The following is a 20,741-nucleotide window of genomic DNA, read 5'->3' on the forward strand; positions in this document are numbered from 1 at the left end:
GAAAATCTAGCGTGCTTTGAGGAAATTCTCCAAGGCTTCTGTGGACCCTGGCTCATGCCGAATTGCTGCTCCAACCATTGCTTCGCAAATTCAGTGTTGTTTCTCTTCCTTCTCCATTCCTTCAGAAGTTCCGCGGTAGTCGGCACACTACTTAGCTATTTTAGCCTGCAATGTTCTTTTCCCACCTCTCTGAGTACTTTGAATGGGGATGCAATGCTCCTGTTAGCGCTTGGAATTCACCTAGGCTGAGATAGACAAACTCTCAAGGCTACATCAAACCATTTCACCTCGTAGCTAGCCCTACGAGGTATGAGAAGGCTCTCTCGGGTCAGATTTGATAGATCTTATAATATAATTAGGCTGACCAATTAGGATCAAAGATATTAGGCTAGTAAATTGATAAAGGGGGGTTGATTTAATGATTTTTTGGGGTTTTTGGTGGCAATTGGTGGAAGTGCAATTCAAGGTGCGGGGATTGAGCACAGTTTTCACAGGGGGATCTAAGGGGCAAGGTAGGAATGAGTGCTGATGCCTTAATTTGAGATGGATGATCAGAGATGATAGAGGAGAAGCTAAAGAGGGCAAACACACAATTTGAATCCTCTCTAGACAGTAGAAAACATTAAAATTGAACAAACTAAAAAGCTGAGCATGTCAAAACATGAGTTCAAACTTTACCACTTCATCTGTCCAATTTAGAAGCATAAGAGAGATGTGAAACACATAAACAAACTTACAAGAACATGTAGAGAACACACCATCAACAATCAGATCCACAAGAATCCTCAAAGATGTCTGTAAAACCCTGGCTTTCCTTGCCTTCAATTGCAGAAATAGATGCACAATATACAATAAAGCTTCCTTACACAAGAGTCCAACCATCAAAATGAGAAAGAGAAGGCATAATATAGAAGGTCAAACCTCTTCCCCCACCTCTAGGGGTCGAGCTCAGCTTCCTAGGAGCTGTTACAACTAATTCTAAATCAGTCACTAGATAATAGGCCAGCACAACAACTTGCCTCTAAAAGTTAGGAAGCCTATCCATGCATTAAATATTAACTATTTACATCAAAGAAGCTTCTAGAAGAGTAAAGAAAGATAAAGCCTATCAAAGTGCCATGAAAATATTACATTCATCCATCATCTACAAGTAAAAATGGTCAACCATAGTCAAAACAGTGTTTTTTGACCGAAAATGGCAATTCTGGCAAATCTGGAAGTTCTGGTCGCGCCCCTGGAAGTTCTGGTCGCGCCCCTTTACAGCTGTTTTTGAGTGGGTTCCACTAGTCCAAATCAGGTGCAAGATGGCTCATTGGAAAGCTTGGCCTGTCTACTTTCCATCCCAAGTGGAATTTCTGAATTGGGTGTTGATTTGACCCCTCAAAAACCATTTCTCCCAAGGTCACTTTCTGCAACTCAAAAAGTGGGCAGAAAGTCATTTTTTAGGTGTATTTTGAGCTTTTGGAGGCTCAAAACTCAAAACCAGGCTTCTCCCAAGTATTGGTAATTTTTATTTTTGAATGCCCTTTCCAAAAATGCCAAGTTTGCAAAATTCCGAGCAGCCCTTCAAACTGGTCTCACCCGGGGTGAGACCAGTTCTTGGGAAAAACCTGTAATTTTACCAAAAATTTTCAAAATGCTCAAAAATCTTCAAAATTTTCACATTTTGGTGCTGGGAGTCCCCAATCAAGTACCATGCTCAATCAAAGATGCTTTGGCCAAAATTTGGAGTGGATCGGGCGTTTTCCTTCGTTTTTGTGCTTTGGCCAACCGTCCTTGGAGCACCTTCATTCTCGCCGGTATTTTTGACATTTCTCTCAAACCATGACACCTGTGTAAAAAGTGAAAGAGGTTTTTCTTCCTTGGCATGTTGTGGACAAAAATCTCTCTCATTTTTGCAAAATTCATCTTTGATTGCTCAGAAACAGCTTTTGAGTGAAACTTGTCCCGATGTGTGAAACAAGGGATTTTGTCGAAATGGAGCGAAATGAAGGGGATAGGGGGCTTCTAAATTCTTGGGGAAATTTTTGGGAGTGGGGAGGGATGTTAGGAAGTAGGGGAAGGTGGAATATCAGAGATTGAGTGAGGGGAAGGGGTCGAAAAGGGCAAAACACAGGTCAAACCTAGAAAATTGCCAGGTTGTAGCTAGAAACTAGGGTTTGTGGAAAAATGAGGAATTTGGGGGATCTGAGTGTTGGGAAGTGTTTGATAAGGTACATTAAGGATAGGGGAAGGTGTATGAACATCAGGAAACAAGTTTTGCCGGTGATTTGACCATCCAAGAGAAATTGCCTTCAAAACCCTAGGAGAGGGAAATGACCTTGCCTGGGCGCAACATGAAGCATGAACAAGGTGTAAAATGACTCATTAGACACTGACATGATAATGACAACCCTATGAATGATGATAAACTCAGCTGAATAGTGACATGGACTGACATTTGGGCAAACCCTAGACCTAATGCCTAGTGACCAAATTTTGCTTGAAGACTCACTGAAATGACAAAATTTGACCTTGACACTCTGAGACCACTTTGTAAGAGCATATTTGATCACTGGAGGAAGGCTGTAAAGACTGACACTAACATTGGCTCCAATGGGGATGGTAGCTCCTTGGAGGTGCCAAGAACCGCAGACCTCTGGGAGAGCAGACCAGTGCTTTATTCATTGGGCAATGGAGTCATTATTTCGGCAAACAATACAAGACTTTGACTCATTTATTGACTGAAAACTTGACTGAAAACTGACTGAAACTTGACTCAATGGCAAACTGAAGTAACTTGAAAAACTCACTCAACAGACCAAACACAAATGATTCATAACTGACCTACAACAAGACTTTACAAAGATTTTTGAAAGGGCAGCAGTCCATCAAGATTTGGAATCATGATGACAACCACCTGCATACTAATGAAATATGTACAATCATGTATAATGAGCTTTCCAATGTAACCAATCCAGCATATGGCTTCTTGATTGATTCTCATGATCAGATCTTCTGGTCAACAATACAAACCTATCACTGTGCATCCAGAAACATAATTGACCATATTCTCCTTCATCACTGAACACTGCAATAAACACTATCACTGCTGGCTGCAACAAACTTACTAGAGGATCGTGAAAAACATGAAGATTTGCCACTACCACCTCCTGTTGAAAGAACAAGGTGTCTTTTGCTTCAAATTCTGATCTACCTTCATCATGTGCTTCGGTGAAAGTATGCTCATGGGCTTCAAAAAATTCTGAACAAATAGATGAGCAGATCTCCTCTTGAAATAACATTTCAAAACATGAGACATATGAGGAAGAATCTGAAATGGAATCCTGAATGCTATGATCTTCTGTAGTCTGAATGTGTTGTAGGTCATTCTTAAACAAAAAACAATCTTCAAGATCATCAAACATGACAGCCTCATCATCTTCATGAAAGAAAACATTATCTGTTTGCTGATCTATAAAACTAATTACAAAACTGTCATCATTTTCAAAAGAGCACTGCAAATCTGCTTTAGTTTGGGTTGTAGCATGACCTTTCAAAAGCTGATCTATCTCCTCTTCAGACAAAGGAGATAAGACTTTCTGTTTCTCTTTGCTCAAACAAGTCTTGTCTTCTTGAAATGGAATTTCAAAACATGAAAAATCTGAATGACAATCCTGATCTTATGAAACTTGGAAACATTGTTGATCATCTTCATATGACATGGCAATCAAACTATCCAAATTATGATTGAAAGAAGAGTTTTCACTTACTTGAACAAAGATCTCATCTTGTTGTTCATGAGCTGGCTGAATTACCTCCTCATGCAGGCTCTGTTCTAATGGCATGAGAACATTTGGATCAAAAACTTTGTCTATGGTCTCAACAACAAAATTCTCCCTTTCAAGATTCAGCACAAGGTATTCTTGGTCATCACAATCTGAAGGTAGTTCTGAAGTAGCTGACTGGACATTATCACACTCTACAATCAACACTGGACTTACTTGCATGCTGCTGTCTTCTATGGGCAGATCTGAAATGTCATTCTCCTTTTCATCATTTTCAGCCATATGGAAATCTTCAGCCTGCTGATCTTGACAAGTATCCTCTAAGATTTCTATGTGCTGCTGAAACGGATTTTCATACAAGGCTTCCATGATCTCTTCATCCATGAAATTATCATCTTCATAAAACTTTTCAAGGCTTTCAATAAAACTATAGGCATGCTTGCAACAGTCTTGAACTAAATTCAATGATGGATAAGAGTCCTTATATCTTTCAATAAACAAGGCATGAAAATCCTTTAAACAATAAATACAAGCAGGCGGCAAACTTTCATACCATGATTGGGCTTCACCTTCCAGAGTGGCCAAGAATATCTTCATCAAGCAATATTCAGGAAAATCAACCTTCAACTTGCGAATATGCATGTGAAATCTAACTAGATGTAAAGCAGCGTCCTTCTTACCATCATCATTAAATATAGGCAAATTCCTTGACCAATCTACCTTCGGAATTTTATTTGGAAAACCAGGGATGTGATCTCGGCTCAAGGGAGCATATCTTCTTGCGATTAGGTCCATCAGGAAAATCTCACAGCTACTGATCTTCCTGCAGTGAAGTCACCATGAAGCATAGGTTGCTGGATTTCTTTAGTGAAAGGAGTCACCAAGTGAATGATTTCAGCCTTCAAGTGTCTGATCGTTGTTCACCATCAACAATCAGATCTGAACTTGATACATGTACTGGAGTGAAATGCAAATGAAGTGTTGTATTCACAAGCTCACGGAGATGGACTGAAGCAGCGTTTATCTACTAACGCTGATGTAAAACAAGAGCGTTTTCGAAGGCTTCTGGCGTAACTTCAGGCTCCGTCTAAGACTTATGAAACAAACACATCAACACACAAACAAGTTTGTTCTCCCCAGTATGGTCGCCAATATGTTAGCGTTTGGAATTCACCTAGGCTGAGATAGACAAACTCTCAAGGCTACATCAGACCATTTCACCTCGTAGCTAGCCCTACGAGGTATGAGAAGGCTCTCTCGGGTCAGATTTGATAGATCTTATAATATAATTAGGCTGACCAATTAGGATCAAAGATATTAGGCTAGTAAATTGATAAAGGGGGGTTGATTTAAAGATTTTTGGTTTTTTGGTGGAAATTGGAGGGAATGCAATTCAGGGTGCGAGGATTGAGCACAATTTTCACAGGGGGATCTAAGGGGCAAGGTAGGAGTGAGTGCTGATGCTTTAATCTGATGATGGATGATAAGAGATGATAGAGGAGAAGCTAAAGAGGGCAAACACACAATTCGAATCCTCTCTAGACAGTAGAAAACATTAAAATTGAACAAACTAAAAAGCTGAGCATGTCAAAACATGAGTTCAAACTTTACCACTTCATCTGTCCAATTTAGAAGCATAAGAGAGATGTGAAACACATAAACAAACTTACAAGAACATGTAGAGAACACACCATCAACAATCAGATCCACAAGAATCCTCAAAGATGTCTGTAAAACCCTGGCTTTCCTTGCCTTCAATTGCAGAAATAGATGCACAATATACAATAAAGCTTCCTTACACAAGAGTCCAACCATCAAAATGAGAAAGAGAAGGCATAATATAGAAGGTCAAACCTCTTCCCCCACCTCTAGGGGTCGAGCTCAGCTTCCTAGGAGCTGTTACAACTAATTCTAAATCAGTCACTAGATAATAGGCCAGCACAACAACTTGCCTCTAAAAGTTAGGAAGCCTATCCATGCATTAAATATTAACTATTTACATCAAAGAAACTTCTAGAAGAGTAAAGAAAGATAAAGCCTATCAAAGTACCATGAAAATATTACATTCATCCATCATCTACAAGTAAAAATGGTCAACCATAGTCAAAACAGTGTTTTTTGACCGAAAATGGCAATTCTGGCAAATCTGGAAGTTCTGGTCGCGCCCCTGGAAGTTCTGGTCGCGCCCCTTTACAGCTGTTTTTGAGTGGGTTCCACTGATCCAAATCAGGTGCAAAATGGCTCATTGGAAAGCTTGGCCTGTCTACTTTCCATCCCAAGTGGAATTTCTGAATTTGGTGTAGATTTGACCCCTCAAAAACCATTTCTCCCAAGGTCACTTTCTGCAACTCAAAAAGTAGGCAGAAAGTCATTTTTTTTTATGTATTTTGAGCTTTTGGAGGCTCAAATCTCAAAATTAGGCTGCTCCCAAGTACTGGTAATTTTTGTTTTTGTATGCCCTTTCCAAAAATGCCAAGTTTGCAAAATTCTGAGCAGCCCTTCAAAATGGTCTCACCCGGGGTGAGACCAAACCGTGGGCAAAACCTGTAATTTTACCAAAAATTTGCAAAATGCTCCAAAATTCTCAAAATTTTCAGATTTTGATGCTAGATCAAGGTTGATCAGTACCATGATGAGTGAGGGATGCCTCAGCCAAGATGCGGAGTGGATTTGTCCTTTTCTTCTTCTTCCGGGCCTCTGACAACTTTCTTTGGAGAATTTTCATTCTCGCCTTGCAAACATGTAATCTTGCCCAGTAGTGTGTCTTCATGTTCCGGAGTAGCTCTTTGTCACGGTTTGCCTTGTCTAACAGTCCCTCCAAGCGCCAATTTTCTCGGATGAGCAATAACTCTCTATCCTTGGGCAGTGGGTCCCCAGGCCTCCTGCGGTTGATGACTCGGTCGAATCGAATCCTCCATAACTCATCCAACTCTTTCTCTGTCTCCAGCTGTTTGGTCCGCTGCTCTAAATAAGTGATAGTCCACTGAGCCATCTCAAGCTTCCGCTGCAACACAAGGTTCTCTTCCTTGAGCTCATAGAAATCTGAAGAGGAAGGAGAATGAGCATCACGACCAGTGAAATCATCATGTGCCTCGCCAACTGCCTCATCCTCAACCATGGGCTGCTTGCCCTCTCGTACTGCCTGTGCCGATGAAGAAAGCGAGGCCCCTTCCACCTAGTGTGGAGATAACACTCGCTGCTCTGATGATGAAGACGAGACCCCTTCCACTGGCTGTAGAGAAAGTACTCGTCGAGCTGCTACAAATAAGGTCCTATGGCCTCTCTGATATGTGACCCGAGGAGAAGAAGCCATGTGTCTCGGGATGCTGGTCTCGGGCTGATGTGATGGCCCTCCCTCCTCATGAACTGCATCTGGCCCTGAATGTGGCTGTGTGAAAACGTCACGGAAGATGAAATCCGCCCAAGGGATGCCCTGCTGGCTCAGCTGATGGGAAACTACTAGCTGAATAAGACCATGATGGCATAGGCTCCGGAGCTGCTGTACTGGGGTCTGTCTCCGAAAGGTATTGGCTATCCTCTAAATGTCGTGAAATAAGTATGCCGAGATGTTCATCATCCTCACTCTGGTGAAGTGCATCATCATGCGGATATGACAAGAAAATACTCGTGAGAATCTCCCCTCGCATGTGAAGTAGTGCATAATGAGTCTCATGGTGTCTATATACTCTGCTTGGAGGAACTTGATAGGAAAGTTCCTTGTCAAGTGATACACATAGGCAGGCCTAACATATGGCTCATAGTATACCAGGTCCACCCACTTGCGCTTTGGCCATACCTCACCCACATTGGGTATCCCGGTAGCATCTGTGATAGCCTCTGGAGAAAATACAAAATTCACCCCTACAAGGGTGACCTGCCTGTCATGGAGATGGAGGACAAACAACCGGGCCAAGTCCCTGTGATGCTGGATGTGTGACAGCCTCTCACAAAACTGAAAACAAGCCATATGCTGAAAGCAATATAGTGCCAACGGGCAAGCCTGCAACTCTGTCAATGATATAGGCTCCTCCCTCTTGTGGTGACCACCCTTGCCTCCCCTACGAGGCCTCTGCTGTGTATGAATCTCAGAAGATGATGATCGGTCATCACCTTGCTCATTAGTCTCAGTGGTTGACATGGTGTTATTGAGCAAGGTGGAAAAAACAAGTCAAATTGACCGCTGCCCTGCCTGCAAAATGTTGTGAAGTATGCTGTTTTCAAGGGGAAACATCATGAGGGATATGTTAGGGGAGGGAATTTACATATAGGAAAGGGAAAAATATATATAAGTAGGGAATTTTGAAGGAAAACATCACATAATGCTAAACATGTCATTCCATCTCTCACCATTTGCAAATTAAAATTTTATTAGGGAAAACTTGTGTTTTGAACACCAAGGGAAAGGACAATGAAAATCTCCATGATGGAGGGAAGGATGTCATGAGCATAGGGGAATAGGGCAGCATCAGTTATAAACCTTTAACAGGCTGCTCTCCTTAAATTTTGCCTTTGCATGTCATCTAAGAGCATACTCTGTTTTTTCATAATCTTTGGAATGGCCATTCAATGCTTTTGGGAAACAGTGATTTTGTATGTTTGATCACCAAGGGAGGGAAGGGTTACTGTGATAGGTTTGCAATGGAAATAGAGTATGATGTCTTGTGAGTTAGGGAGATGAGGGGATATAGAGAAATAGGTTTAAGGAGACAATAAAACCCATCACCAAAATCTGCCAAACAATTTTCATAACAACAGTCTTTCCATGGTGCTGGCAGTTTCATTTTTGCATTTGTCATTGGGAATTAGGATTTCACTGTATGTTTTGACATTGGGGATGGAAATTCAATTGTATAGGGAGTTTAGGGGATTAATGAGCAATTGAATCAAGGTTTTTATGAGGGGAAAGGTAAGGGAAAACAAAGTTTAGGGATAGGGAGATAAATACCATGTCACTTTGCAAACCCTAGCACAGCAAAACTGCTCTTTTGATAACTATGCAGCTGTATATTTAATGAATTTTTGTCATGAGCACCATACAACTACTAATCTTTGACATTTACACAGCAAGATGACACTTTTCTTTATTTTTTTTATAAGGCTATGCAAATGGCATTTTCACTGTTTTTACTTTGCTGTGTATTAACGTATGCAAATTTGCTGTGTAGAGAGGGTAGGGTTTTAATCATATAACATGGGGAAAAGGTAAGGTTTGTATGGTTAGAAGGGGCTAGGGAATACAATGTCAGGTCCATTGTCATCAATCACCACAAGCACTCCGCCTCCTGGAGCTTCTGTAGCTTGTACTCGCAGCAATGCACTGTCCAATAAATTACTTAATGCTTGCCGTAATGCAGTTTCTTCAATTGCAGCTTGCAAATAAAGGAGTGCTTTCTATCAACTGCAATGTTTGCTGCTGGCTGTGAGCTAAAGCATCTCCAGCATTCACCAGTTCTGATAAGAGCTTAGAGACATTGCAAGGCCTGATATTAGATTGTTGCAATGCTGCAAGAGCAAGAGGAGGCATGGGAAATTCCAAATCTTCTCTTATTTTCGACCCCAAAGAGAATGCAGTGCTTTTTGCATGGTCATCATAGTCAGAGAATGCACGTCCTAGCCTTGAGAAAGGATTTGAACGAACTCTTTCGATTCTATTCAGATCCTCTTCTCGGAAATGAATTAAATTGGCCTTGGTATAGTAAAAGGCATCTTGCAATTCCTGTAGGAGACCTTTCATATGTTCCCCTTGCACTAGTATATTTTCCAATAGATCATGTGGTATCTCACTTCTCTTCAGATGTGGTATTAGTATTTTGCTTAGTCCTGATACTTGAAAGAGGCTCATGAATTTGCTCCATGAGATTGCTCATTCTTACACCTTTCTGCCAAGACGTTTGCTGCAGTAATAATGCTCTCTGATCCATTACATAGGCTACAGCTAACGTGCGTGCAATTTTAATTGCCTGTGCTTTTTGTTCTGTGGTAAAGGAGGAGGGTAATGTCATCTGTTTGTCTTGGTGAAAAGGCTCTATTTTCTCTCTCTCCATTCCCAAAGCAGAGGACGACTGTTCAACTTCTTTTCCAGGTGACCAAATGCTTCCAGGATCAATGCTTGCATGCTCTGCCACAAGCAACCCGACCAAGAATAAATATTTAATCATTGGTACAACAAGCACATTATGTTCTGGTATATCCTCCACTTGTATTGATTTCAAGGCAATCATTTGGATGAGACATTTGTTTAACCTTGGTTATATTTTGACCATGTTTTTCAGGTGTTAATGGGTTTCTATAACTGGATCTGCCCCTACATTTCCTCTTACGTCCAGAAACAAATTCAAATACACAGATAAGCCCATCTGTCCAGAGCTCAGAGCCTGTTACCATATTCTTATTAAGAGATGCTTTCCCACTGTCTGTAGATGATCTTTTATAGCTCAAATAAGACTGTGCATTCCTTGGATTATCCATGATATACTTTTATGTATAAAAGACAGTTAAATGTATTCATCCATTCAAAGGCCCGATGAAAGGAATCATAGGTTGCTCCATCTTTAGAAGAAATCAACAAAACTCCTGCGCCATTACCCTTTCTAGAGTATGCTCCATCAAAGTACAACTTCCAGATGGAGTTGTGGATTGCTTCTGCTTTCTGTACAACTTCTTTGGTAATGGTTTTTACAAACCTTGATTCCCTGTATAATGTTCAGCAATATGTCTCTTTTGCTCTTGTCTTGTCTAGGCTATGCATAGTGATATTACTCTGTTTTTTTGTGATATTCATATGCATGCATTTGCCATCATATTCCTTTTACTTTTCACAATGTTTCTTTTTCATTTTGCTGTGTTTTTTATACATAGATTTGCTGTGTGACAAAGTGTTAGGGTTTGAGTAGGATGCATGGGAGAAATTAGGATTTGAAATAGGGTTTAGGAGGGGTTAGGGTTTTTAGGAAATTGGGATGGGGTCTAGCATTAATTTGCAAATGAGATCAATGAAAGTGACACTCTAACACATGTGAATTTATAATGGGAAACTAATGGAAGGGAATAAAGGAAAAATTACCTTGAAAAACAAACAATACAACCTAACATAAGCTTGCAAAGACATCAAGTCACTTAACCTATTTTTCATTAATTTCTTGCATGATAAAATTAACATAACCCTCCTTATTCATCCATGGCATGATTATAAACATCATAAGGGAAGCATACCTTGAAGAAATCCGAGCAAATTTGAAAGAAAATTTGAAGTTTGGGTGAGTTTTACGGCAGACAGAGTTTTTGGTCGCGCATGCTCTGAGAATGGTCGCGTTCCTCTGTTTGGTCGCACCTGTGTTATTTAACACTGTGCGTTGGCCTCCGTTTGGTCGCGCCCACCCACGTGGTCGCGCACACCTGCGGTTTGGTCGCTCACCCTCAGAAAGTCCAGAATTTGCTGCAAATTGCCAATTTGCCTTCTCACCTCTTTCTCTTACGTTTTCTTGCCTTCAAATGCACAATGAGGGTCTTCAAAGAGGGAATTTACCTTTATATGCTTACATTTGAAAAAATTTAACTCAAAAACCCACTTTATAATGTTTCCACTTGGAAATTCTTTTTTAACACTGTTTTGGAGTCATTTTGTCCTGAAATGAGCCTTTTGATGCGTTTGACTCCTTTCTTTTTGCAGGTTGACCATCTGATGGATTGTGGCGAAGGAACCAGGGTTATTGCCGGCACTTTTACAAATTTTTGAGAATTTCTTTATTTTTTTAAATTTCCACATGGCCTTGGACTTAAAAACAGGGTTTTTTAAACCCAAGGCATAAAATGAGCTATAGCTGAAGAAAATGATAATGAAACATATGTACAAGACTCCTTCCGGCTTGCTGGGCACCTACTGACCATGACTCATGACCTTGAAATGATTTTGACTCAAAACCCTAGACCTAAGACCATGGGACCTTAAGACAAAAACAAGAACAAGCCTGACTCAATTACATTGTTGTATGACCTGATCCAGCAAAGCCGAGAAGGGAACAAAGACCAGCTCCTCCATTCAGTGTTATGGCATGCCTAGCGGGATGCAAAACTGACACTGATGAGACATTTATAAATGCATATGCAAAGAGTTATTGATCACTGATGGAGGGCTCAAGACCGACACTAACAGCTCCAACAGGGGTAAATGCTAGGGTGGCAAGGTGGCGCAGGTGAGGATTGTTGGGTTGTGTTATATTCTTTCCATGACTAGCTAACCTAGTCGATAGGGGGGTTAGAGGAGGGGCGGAACCCACCCTTCGTTGCGTTGATTGCGCAGTGGGGGGGTCACAGGGGATTTGATGGGGGAGGGTAGCCCCCCTCTATGGAAATGGTTTTGGATGTGATGGTTTTTCGGTCCATGGTATTGGATGCTTCGGCCTGTATAAATATGTATTGTAACATTGAAAGGAACGTAATGAAAAATCAAGCTGGTAGTCCCGGTTTTGGGAACCAGGGGAAAATCTATGTGTATATGTGTTTTATGTGTTATGCTCTTGCATTGTTTATTTTTTTTTCTTAGAATTTGTATGTAGGTAATTTCTGTACAGGGTTAAAACCTACATTTGGTATCAGAGTTGTTTTGGCTTCAAGGGGATGCCTTTGTTGCTAATGGGTTTCGCTCGGGCCTGTGGTAGATCCTGTTCAGTGGGAGATCTACGAGATCGATTCTGGTGGTGAAAGCAGATGGCGAGCAGTAGAAAGATAGAGATCAAGAAATTTAATGGTCAGAGTTTTGAGTTGTGGAAGTTCAAGATGGAGGATCTGTTGGTGGATAAAGATCAGTGGGTCGTGGTAGATCCGAGTACTAAACCAACGGGAGTGTTCGATGAAGAATGGAAGAAGTTGGATCAGAAAGCAAAGAGAACAATACGATTGTGTGTCTCAGATTCAGTATTGCTGAATGTATCACGGGAAGCTACGGCGAAGGATTTGTGGGATAAGTTAGGGACTTTGTACCAATCTAAGTCTCTGATGAATAAACTGTTCCTACGAAAAAAGTTGTATAACCTAAGGATGAAAGATGGAGACTCGGTGACAGAGAATCTGAATGCATTTAATACTGTGGTAAGTTAGTTATTATCTGTTGATATTAAAATTTCAGATGAAGATAAGCGCATTAGTTTGTTGTGTTCTCTACCAGATTCGTGGGATAGTCTAGTTATTGCAATAGGTAGCAATGCAACCGCCTTGCAGTTTGATGAAATAGTCTCATCCTTGCTGACGGAGGAGATGAGACAGAAAAATATGGAGAACCAGAATGGTGATGCCTTGTCTGTACAAGGACGGTCCCGGAAAAGAAACAAAAATAAGTCATGGAGTGGGAGATATAAATCTCCAGGAAAACATGTAAAGGTGGTGTGCTGGAAATGCATAAAGGAAGGGCACTACAAAAGGGACTGTAAATCTAAAGCTCCTGACAAAGGAAAGGGATTTGATGATGCTCCTTCTGCAGAGGCGAAAACCACCTCAGATGAAGGCGGGGATGTGTACCTGGCTTCTTCAAGTACACATGTAGATCATGAGGCGTGGTTGATTGACTCACATGCATCCTTTCACTTCACTCCCCATAGAGAGTGGTTCTGCGAGTATGAGAAATATGATAGTGGTGATGTCTTCTTAGGGGATGATAGGAAGGCCAGAATCATTGGTAACGGAAAAGTAAAGTTGAAGTTGCAAGGTGGAAGGGTTAGAACACTTTCGGGTGTTCTGCATATTCCTGCATTAGCCAGAAATCTGATTTCTGTAAGCAAGCTGGATGATGCAGGTGTAAAAACAGTGTTCGAGAAGGATACTTGCAAAATGGTTCGGGGAGCACTGTTATTGATGCGAGGAGTTCATATTGCAACTCTATACAAGCTACAAGGTAGAATTGTTATTGATGGGTGTAACAGTTTTGTGGTTCTTGAAAGTGGAGCAAAACATCTAGTGGTCTCTGGAGAAAAGACCATGCTATGGCATCAAAGGCTTGGACATATTGGAGAGAAGGGCCTTCAAATACTTCATGGTAAAGTTATGGTAGAAGGTATGACTAATAGCTCTCTAGATTTTGATTTATGTGAAAATTGTGTATATGGGAAGCAGAATCGGGTGAGTTTCCCTTCTGGTGGTAAGAGAGTGAAACAAATATTAGAGCCTGTGCATACCGATGTGTTTGGACCTGTGAAGGTTCCATCACTAGGTAAGTCTGTGTACTATGTATCATTTATAGATGACTTCTCAAGGAATACATGGATATATTTCCTCAAGAAGAAATCTGAAATCTTTGACAGGTTTAAAGAATTTAAGGCTCTGGTGGAAAACCAAAAAGAGAAGAAGATAAAGGTGCTGAGGACAGATAACGGTGGAGAGTTTTGCAGTAAGAAATTTTAAGAATTCTGTAAGAACTGTGGTATAGAACGGCATAAGACTACTCCGTATACACCTGAGAAAAATGGAGTTGCAGAAAGAATGAACAAGACGTTGATGGAAAGGGCAAGAAGCATGCTCAGTGGTGCCAGGTTAGGACAAGAATTCTGGGCAGAGGCAGTGGAGGCAACATGTTACTTGGTCAACAGATCACCTTCATCAGCATTGGAGGATAAGACTCCATAAGAGGTATGGATTGGTAAGAAGCCCTCTCTTTCACATCTGAGGTTATTTTGACATGATGCATATGTACATGTTCCAAAGGAGAAAAGAACCAAGTTGGATAGTAAATTTGAAAAGTGCATCTTTATTGAGTATAAGGACGGTTTAAAGGGTTATAAGCTTTGGAACCCAGTAACAAGGAAGGTTGTGTACAGCCGATATGTGGTGTTCAGAGAGGTGAAAAATGTTATTAAACATGAAGTCCCATCAAAGTAATAGAAGAGGAATCAAAAGATGAAGAGCCACAAACTCCGGTTGTGAGAAGATCAGTTTGAGAAAGAAGGCAGCCAGAAAGGTATAGTCCATCTGCTTTCTGTTCAAATTTTGCTTTATCTATTACTGATAATGATCCCAAAATTGTGAAGGAAGCAGTAGATTCAGAGGATGGAAAACTTTGGAAAAAGGCCATGGTTGATGAAATGGCATCTTTGCACAAAAATGAGACTTGGAATCTGGTGGAATTGCCGACTAGAAGGAAAACCATTGGCAGCAAATGGGTGTTCAAGAAGAAGACAAATGCAGAAGGAAAGGTGGAGAAATGCAAAGCTCAGTTGGTAGCAAAAGGTTATTCCCAGGTGTCGGGAATTGATTTTGGTGATATTTTTTCTCCTTTTGCCAAGGTAGCTTCTATTAGATTACTTTATCTGATGTTGTTGCTTTTGATTTTGAGGTAGAACAGATGGATGTGAAGACAACATTTCTCGGCGGGGATCTAGAAGAGGAGATATACATGAAGAAACCTGAATGCTTTGCGGTGAAGGGTAAGAAAGAACTGGTATGCAAGTTAAAGAAGTCTTTATATGGGCTAAAACAGTCACCAAGGATGTGATATAAAAAAATTGATACATTTATACGGGGACTTGGCTTCACCAGAAGCAAAACAGATCACTATGTGTATTTTAAATTAATTGGTGACTGTGTTATTTATCTGGTCTTGTATGTGGATGACATGTTGGTGGTTGGAAATGACAAAGAAATTATCCAGGATTTGAAGACCCAATTGTCCTCCAAATTAGACATGAAAGATCTTGGTGCTACAAACTATATTTTGGGCATGGAAATTAAAAGAGATCGGGCAAATAGGAAGCTCTGGTTAAACCAGAGGAAGTATGTCGAGACAATATTGCAGAGGTTTAATATGTAGGATAGTAAACCGGTGAAGGTTCCTATTCTTGTAGGTGTAAATTTATCTGTTGAACAGTGTCCCAAGACACAAGAAGAGGAAGAGTACATGTCTCGTGTTCCATATGCAAGTGCAGTCTGTAGCCTGATGTATGCGATGGTCTGTACTAGACCATACATTTCACATGCAGTGGGAGTATTGAGCCGGTTTATGTCAAAACCAGGGAAGGAGCATTGGACAATAGTGAAGCGGGTTTTCAGGTATTTGCGTGGCACTAGTGATTATGGTTTGTGCTACCAATGAAGACCAGGATTGGACAAAGTTTTGGATATTCATGGCTTTGTTGATGCAAACTGGGCTCGAGATCTGGATCAGAAAAGATCTACAAGTGGGTATGTGTTTAACCTATTTGGAGGTGTAGTCAGTTGGATGAGTAAGAAATAATCTGTAGTGGCACTATCAACTATAGAGGTAGAATACATGGTGGCCACTCATGCAAGAAAGGAAGTAGTTTGGTTGCAGAGATTGTGTTCAAGTATGGGGTTAGTACAGGGAGATATAAGGATAGAATGTGACAGCCAAAGTACAATTTTCTTTGCAAAGGACCCTCCTTATCATTCAAAGACAAGGCACATTGATGTTCAGTATCACTTTTTGAGGGATATGATAGAAGACAAAAAGGTGTTGCTGGTAAAGGTGGACACTTTGAAGAATATTGCAGATGCATTGACAAAATCTATGAGCTTTGAGAAGTTCTCTTGGTGTAGAGAAACAATGGATGTTGCAGGGCTGGATAAATGACTAAGCTCTCTTATGGAAAGAAAACAACAAGTGGGAGAATGTTGGGTTGTGTTATATTCTTTCCACGACTAGCTCACCTAGTCAATTGAGGGGTTAGAGAGGGGGTGGAGGCCCCCCTTCATTGCGCAGCAGGGGGGCTATAAGGGGTTTGAGGGGAGCGGGTAGCTCCCCTTTACGGGGTTCAGGGCAGTGCCCAGAGGAAATTTTTTTTGGACCCTATATTAGGTTGGGCGAACCTACCTGTGGTTTTGTGCATGCTTTTCGCACATGGTTTTGGACGCAATGGGTTTTCGGTCCATGGTATTGGATCCTTCGGCATGTATAAATATGTATTGTAACATTGAAAGGAACGTAATGAAAAATCAAGCTAGTAGTCCCGGTTTTGGGATCCAGGGGAAAATCTCTGTGTATATGTGTTTTATGTGTTATGCTCTCGCATTGTTTATTTTCTGTTCTTAGAATTCGTATGCAGGTAATTTCTGTACGGTGTTAAAACCTACAAGGATTTCAAATTAGGATTTTGCATTCATGGTTCATACTGCACAGTAATATTTCCTTATTAATGTTGGGTTATGGGAGGTCTCGTCGAAGGTACGCTTTCCCTTTTTGGTATGATCGGGCATTAAGTAACAATAATTACCAGGTCACCACGCCTTAATTGCAGCTTTTTTTGAATAATCACAAGTCATGCGAATGTCATGTCGCAATATGATTCGCTCCCCCCTTCTTAAATGTGACAGTCATCCTTGGCCATCAAAATTCGTGTTAAGTTGCCATAATTGTCGAATAAAGCGAATAACAATATTACCTTTGTATGACGTACATGGGTGACATGGGGAGAAGTCATGGGTGGCGTGACGCACGAACCTAGCTCTAATGGCGAGATGCGCAAACTTAACTATGATGACAAGAACCATGATGATTCCTGCTTCTTATTGCAATAAAATATCCTATTCCACTTATTTCTAAAAGTCGTCAGTTGTTACAGGTGTAACAGCGAAGACGACTAGTATATATTTTTAATTTTTACAAAAATAGAGAAGAAAAGATCATGGAACAGCATTATCGTAAGGTATGCTTTGAAAAAAAATAAAAAATATGTTACAGAGTATGTAACAGCCGCCACAAGGTGGTTTTCAACTGCTACAGAAATTGTCTGTCTACGCTCGGGAAAGGTTTTCACAACCAGATTATCTTATTATGTTTTTGTTTGAATAGTTCGAAGGTGTAACCACTGCCAACTGTAGTTGATTTTCAGCTATTATACTTATTGGAAACATTAGAATTTTTGTAGCATAGGGGGGATTTCCCTTGTTCCTGTAATATGAAGATCCGATTTTGTGACAATGTTGACGAATGAATCCCTTGAAGCAGGTTTATGATATAACCGAAGAAGCTGCCCATTTGCAAGCAATAGTGTCCTCACACTGTCAATGGTCACCAAATTTACAGTCCCATTGTCAAAGACTGCATCTACCTCATAGGGACCTAGCCATCTGGTGCAGAGGTTACCCTTGAAGTCTTTAAATCTTCAGTGTTATAAGAAAGCCCAATCTCCTTTCTGGAACTTCTTCTTCTTGATGAATCTATCGTGCCACTTAGCACTCTACTGCTGGATAATCTATGTTTTCTGGATAACAACTAACCATTTCTCCTCCAATTCATTGAGTTGGTTCAATCTCTACTTTTGTGTTGTAGCCAGATCCAAATTTACCTACAATGTTTTTCTTAATGTCTTGATTTCGAACTCAATGGGGAATAAGGGGTTTTTACCATACATAAGTTCATATGGTGAGAATCCTGTGGTATTTCTCCATGTGGTCATGTATGCCCACAACACTTCTAGAAGTTTGTCAGCCCAATTTCTTCGGTGACTGGCCATAGTCTTAGTAAGGATCCCCTCAATGACTTTGTTAGTGCTTTTCACTTGGCCATTTGGTTGTGGATGATAAGGTGTTGTGATTCTATGATAGATTTTTTATTTTTCAACCAACTTCTGGATCATATGAGATATGATTTTGGGACCTCCATCTATGACTATCTCCCTAGGTATGCCAAATCAGACAAAGATGTCTTCAAACAGAAAGTCTGAAACAACTTGCTCCATGGCTCATGTTAGTGCCTTTGCCTCAACCCATTTTGTGACATAGTTAGTGCAGACCAAGATGTAAGATTTCTGTCTAGATGAAAGATTAATTGGTCCCACAAAATCTAGGGCCCATTTCTCAAAAGGTTCTAAGATGATTTGGCACTGTAATGGCATCTCATCTGATTGCAGTGGTTGGCCCATCCTTTGGCAACTATCACATCCCTTCACAAACTTCTTGGCATCCTGAAATATTGTTGGCCAATAATACCCTGTTGAAAGGACTTTGTATCTTGTACGTTTGTCTGCGAAGTGCCCTTCACAAGGTTCCTCGTGACAAGTTTTAAGGATGTCAAATATTTCATCTTCTCTAACACAATGTCTCATCTGGAAATCTGGTCCAGTGTGATAGAGATTCCCATCTATCCAGGTATAGGTAGCACTTTGCTGTATAATCTTTCTTTTCTCCTTAGAGGACAAATACCGTGGCAACTTCCCTGTAGCAAGATAACTGGCTATATCTGCATACCAAGGTAAGTAAGTAGAAATAGCAAAGAGATATTCATCAGGGAAAGAATCCTCTGTAGGAATGCAATTTTCATCAATAGTTAACCTAGAAAGAAAATCAACTACTACATTATCTTTTCAAGGTTTATCGACTATTGTGATATCAAATTCTTGTTACAGCAATAACCAACGTGTGATTCTACCATTGGTAATTGGCTAATTCATTAAAAAACGAACACCAAAGTGGTCAGTGTGTACAAATACTTGATACCTGATGATATAATGTCAGAATTTATTGATGGCGTGCACGATTGCTAAGAACTCCTTCTCAGTCACTGTGTAGTTGAGCTCAGCCGAGGTTATATTTTTGCTTATGTAGTAAATAACATAAGGTTTCTTATCTTCCAGTTGGCTCAAAACAACACCTACAACAATATCAAATGCATCTGTAGCTATGTGAAATGGCAGTTCCCAATTAGGTCCTCGCAAGACCGAAGCTGCTGATACACAACATTTCAACTTTAAAACGGCCTGCTCACACTTCCCTATCCACAAAAATTCGACATCCTTCATGAGCAAGTAAAATAATGGTGATGCAATTTTTGAATTTTTTTTCTATAAATCTCCTGTAATACCCCGCATGCCCCAAGAAACTACGTACCTCTTTTTGTGTTTTGGGGGTTGGAATTTTCAGAATTACCTCTATTTTTGTAGGGTCTGCCTTGATTCCTTCAGCAAGAATGTAGTGTCCAAGCACGATCCCTTCAGTCATCATCATGTGACATTTTTCAGTGCTCAAAGCAACATTAGTCTGTGCACACCATTCTAGTGCTTTTTCTAGATTAACTAATGTTGTTTCAAAAGCATCTCCATAAGGTGTAAAATCGTCCATGAAGATTTCAAGGTAGTCATTTAATAAGTCAGAAAAAATTCCCATTATTTCCCTTTGAAAGGTTGTTGGCGCATTATAGAGTCCAAAAGGAAGTACTCTATATGTGAAGGTTCCCCAGGGGAAAGTAAAGGTTGTTTTATCCTGATCCTCTGGGATAATATGTATCTGATTGTAGCCAATAAATCCGTCCAAAAACGAAAAGAATTTCTTTCAAGAAATGGTATCAAGGACCTGATCTATAAATGGTAAGGGAAAGTGGTCCTTTTTAGTGGCATTATTGAGTTCTCTATAATCTACACAAACTCTCCACTTGCCATTCTTTATAGGAACGATGACAAGCAGTGACACCCACTGACTGTCAGATATCGAATAAATAAAATTAGCACTCAGGAGTTTTTGTAATTCTTCCTTCACCACCTCCTTCAATGTAGGGTTCATGTGGCGTTGTGGTTGTCTGACTGGTTTGCAGCCATCCTTCAAATAAATATGGTGAGTGCATAGGTTAGGGTGGATCCCTTTCATATCCGTATAGTCCCATGCAAATGCCTTTTTGTATTTCTGTAACAGCTATAACAACAGTTGGTTTTGCTCAGCAATTAGGTTGGGGTTAATATTCAAAAACTTTGCAGGTTCTATCTCAATTGGACTATTGTCAATATTTAGAGTGGTTCTCATTTGTTCAAAATCTATATCTTCCACCTCTTCTCCCTTGTTCGCATTTTTAATAGAAGCGACAGAAAGTGAGTTACTAATAAAACCATTAATGACATCATCTTTTGTCTCATCAACGAAATACTGGGCTTTCCCCAGAGTGAGGAAAGGTCTAACTCAAGCTCAAACTCATCCCACCAAGGATTTTATACATCCACATTTGATTTTGGGGGGTAAATATTAAGGTTCTTTGTGACCTGGCCA

General features: G+C 40.4%; 1 pseudogene; it reads right to left on the reverse strand.

Moving 5' to 3' along the window:
- Window positions 1–8,984: 8,984 nt before the first annotated feature.
- LOC149189843 (chloroplast sensor kinase, chloroplastic pseudogene) lies at window positions 8,985–9,962 on the reverse strand (annotated as a pseudogene).
- Between the last annotated feature and the right edge of the window lie 10,779 nt (window positions 9,963–20,741).

This window comes from Pinus tabuliformis, chromosome 3_1 (assembly GCF_031772625.1).
Source record: "Pinus tabuliformis cultivar Carrire ecotype Pingquan chromosome 3_1, CPIR1, whole genome shotgun sequence".
NCBI classification, from domain to species: Eukaryota; Viridiplantae; Streptophyta; class Pinopsida; order Pinales; family Pinaceae; genus Pinus; species Pinus tabuliformis.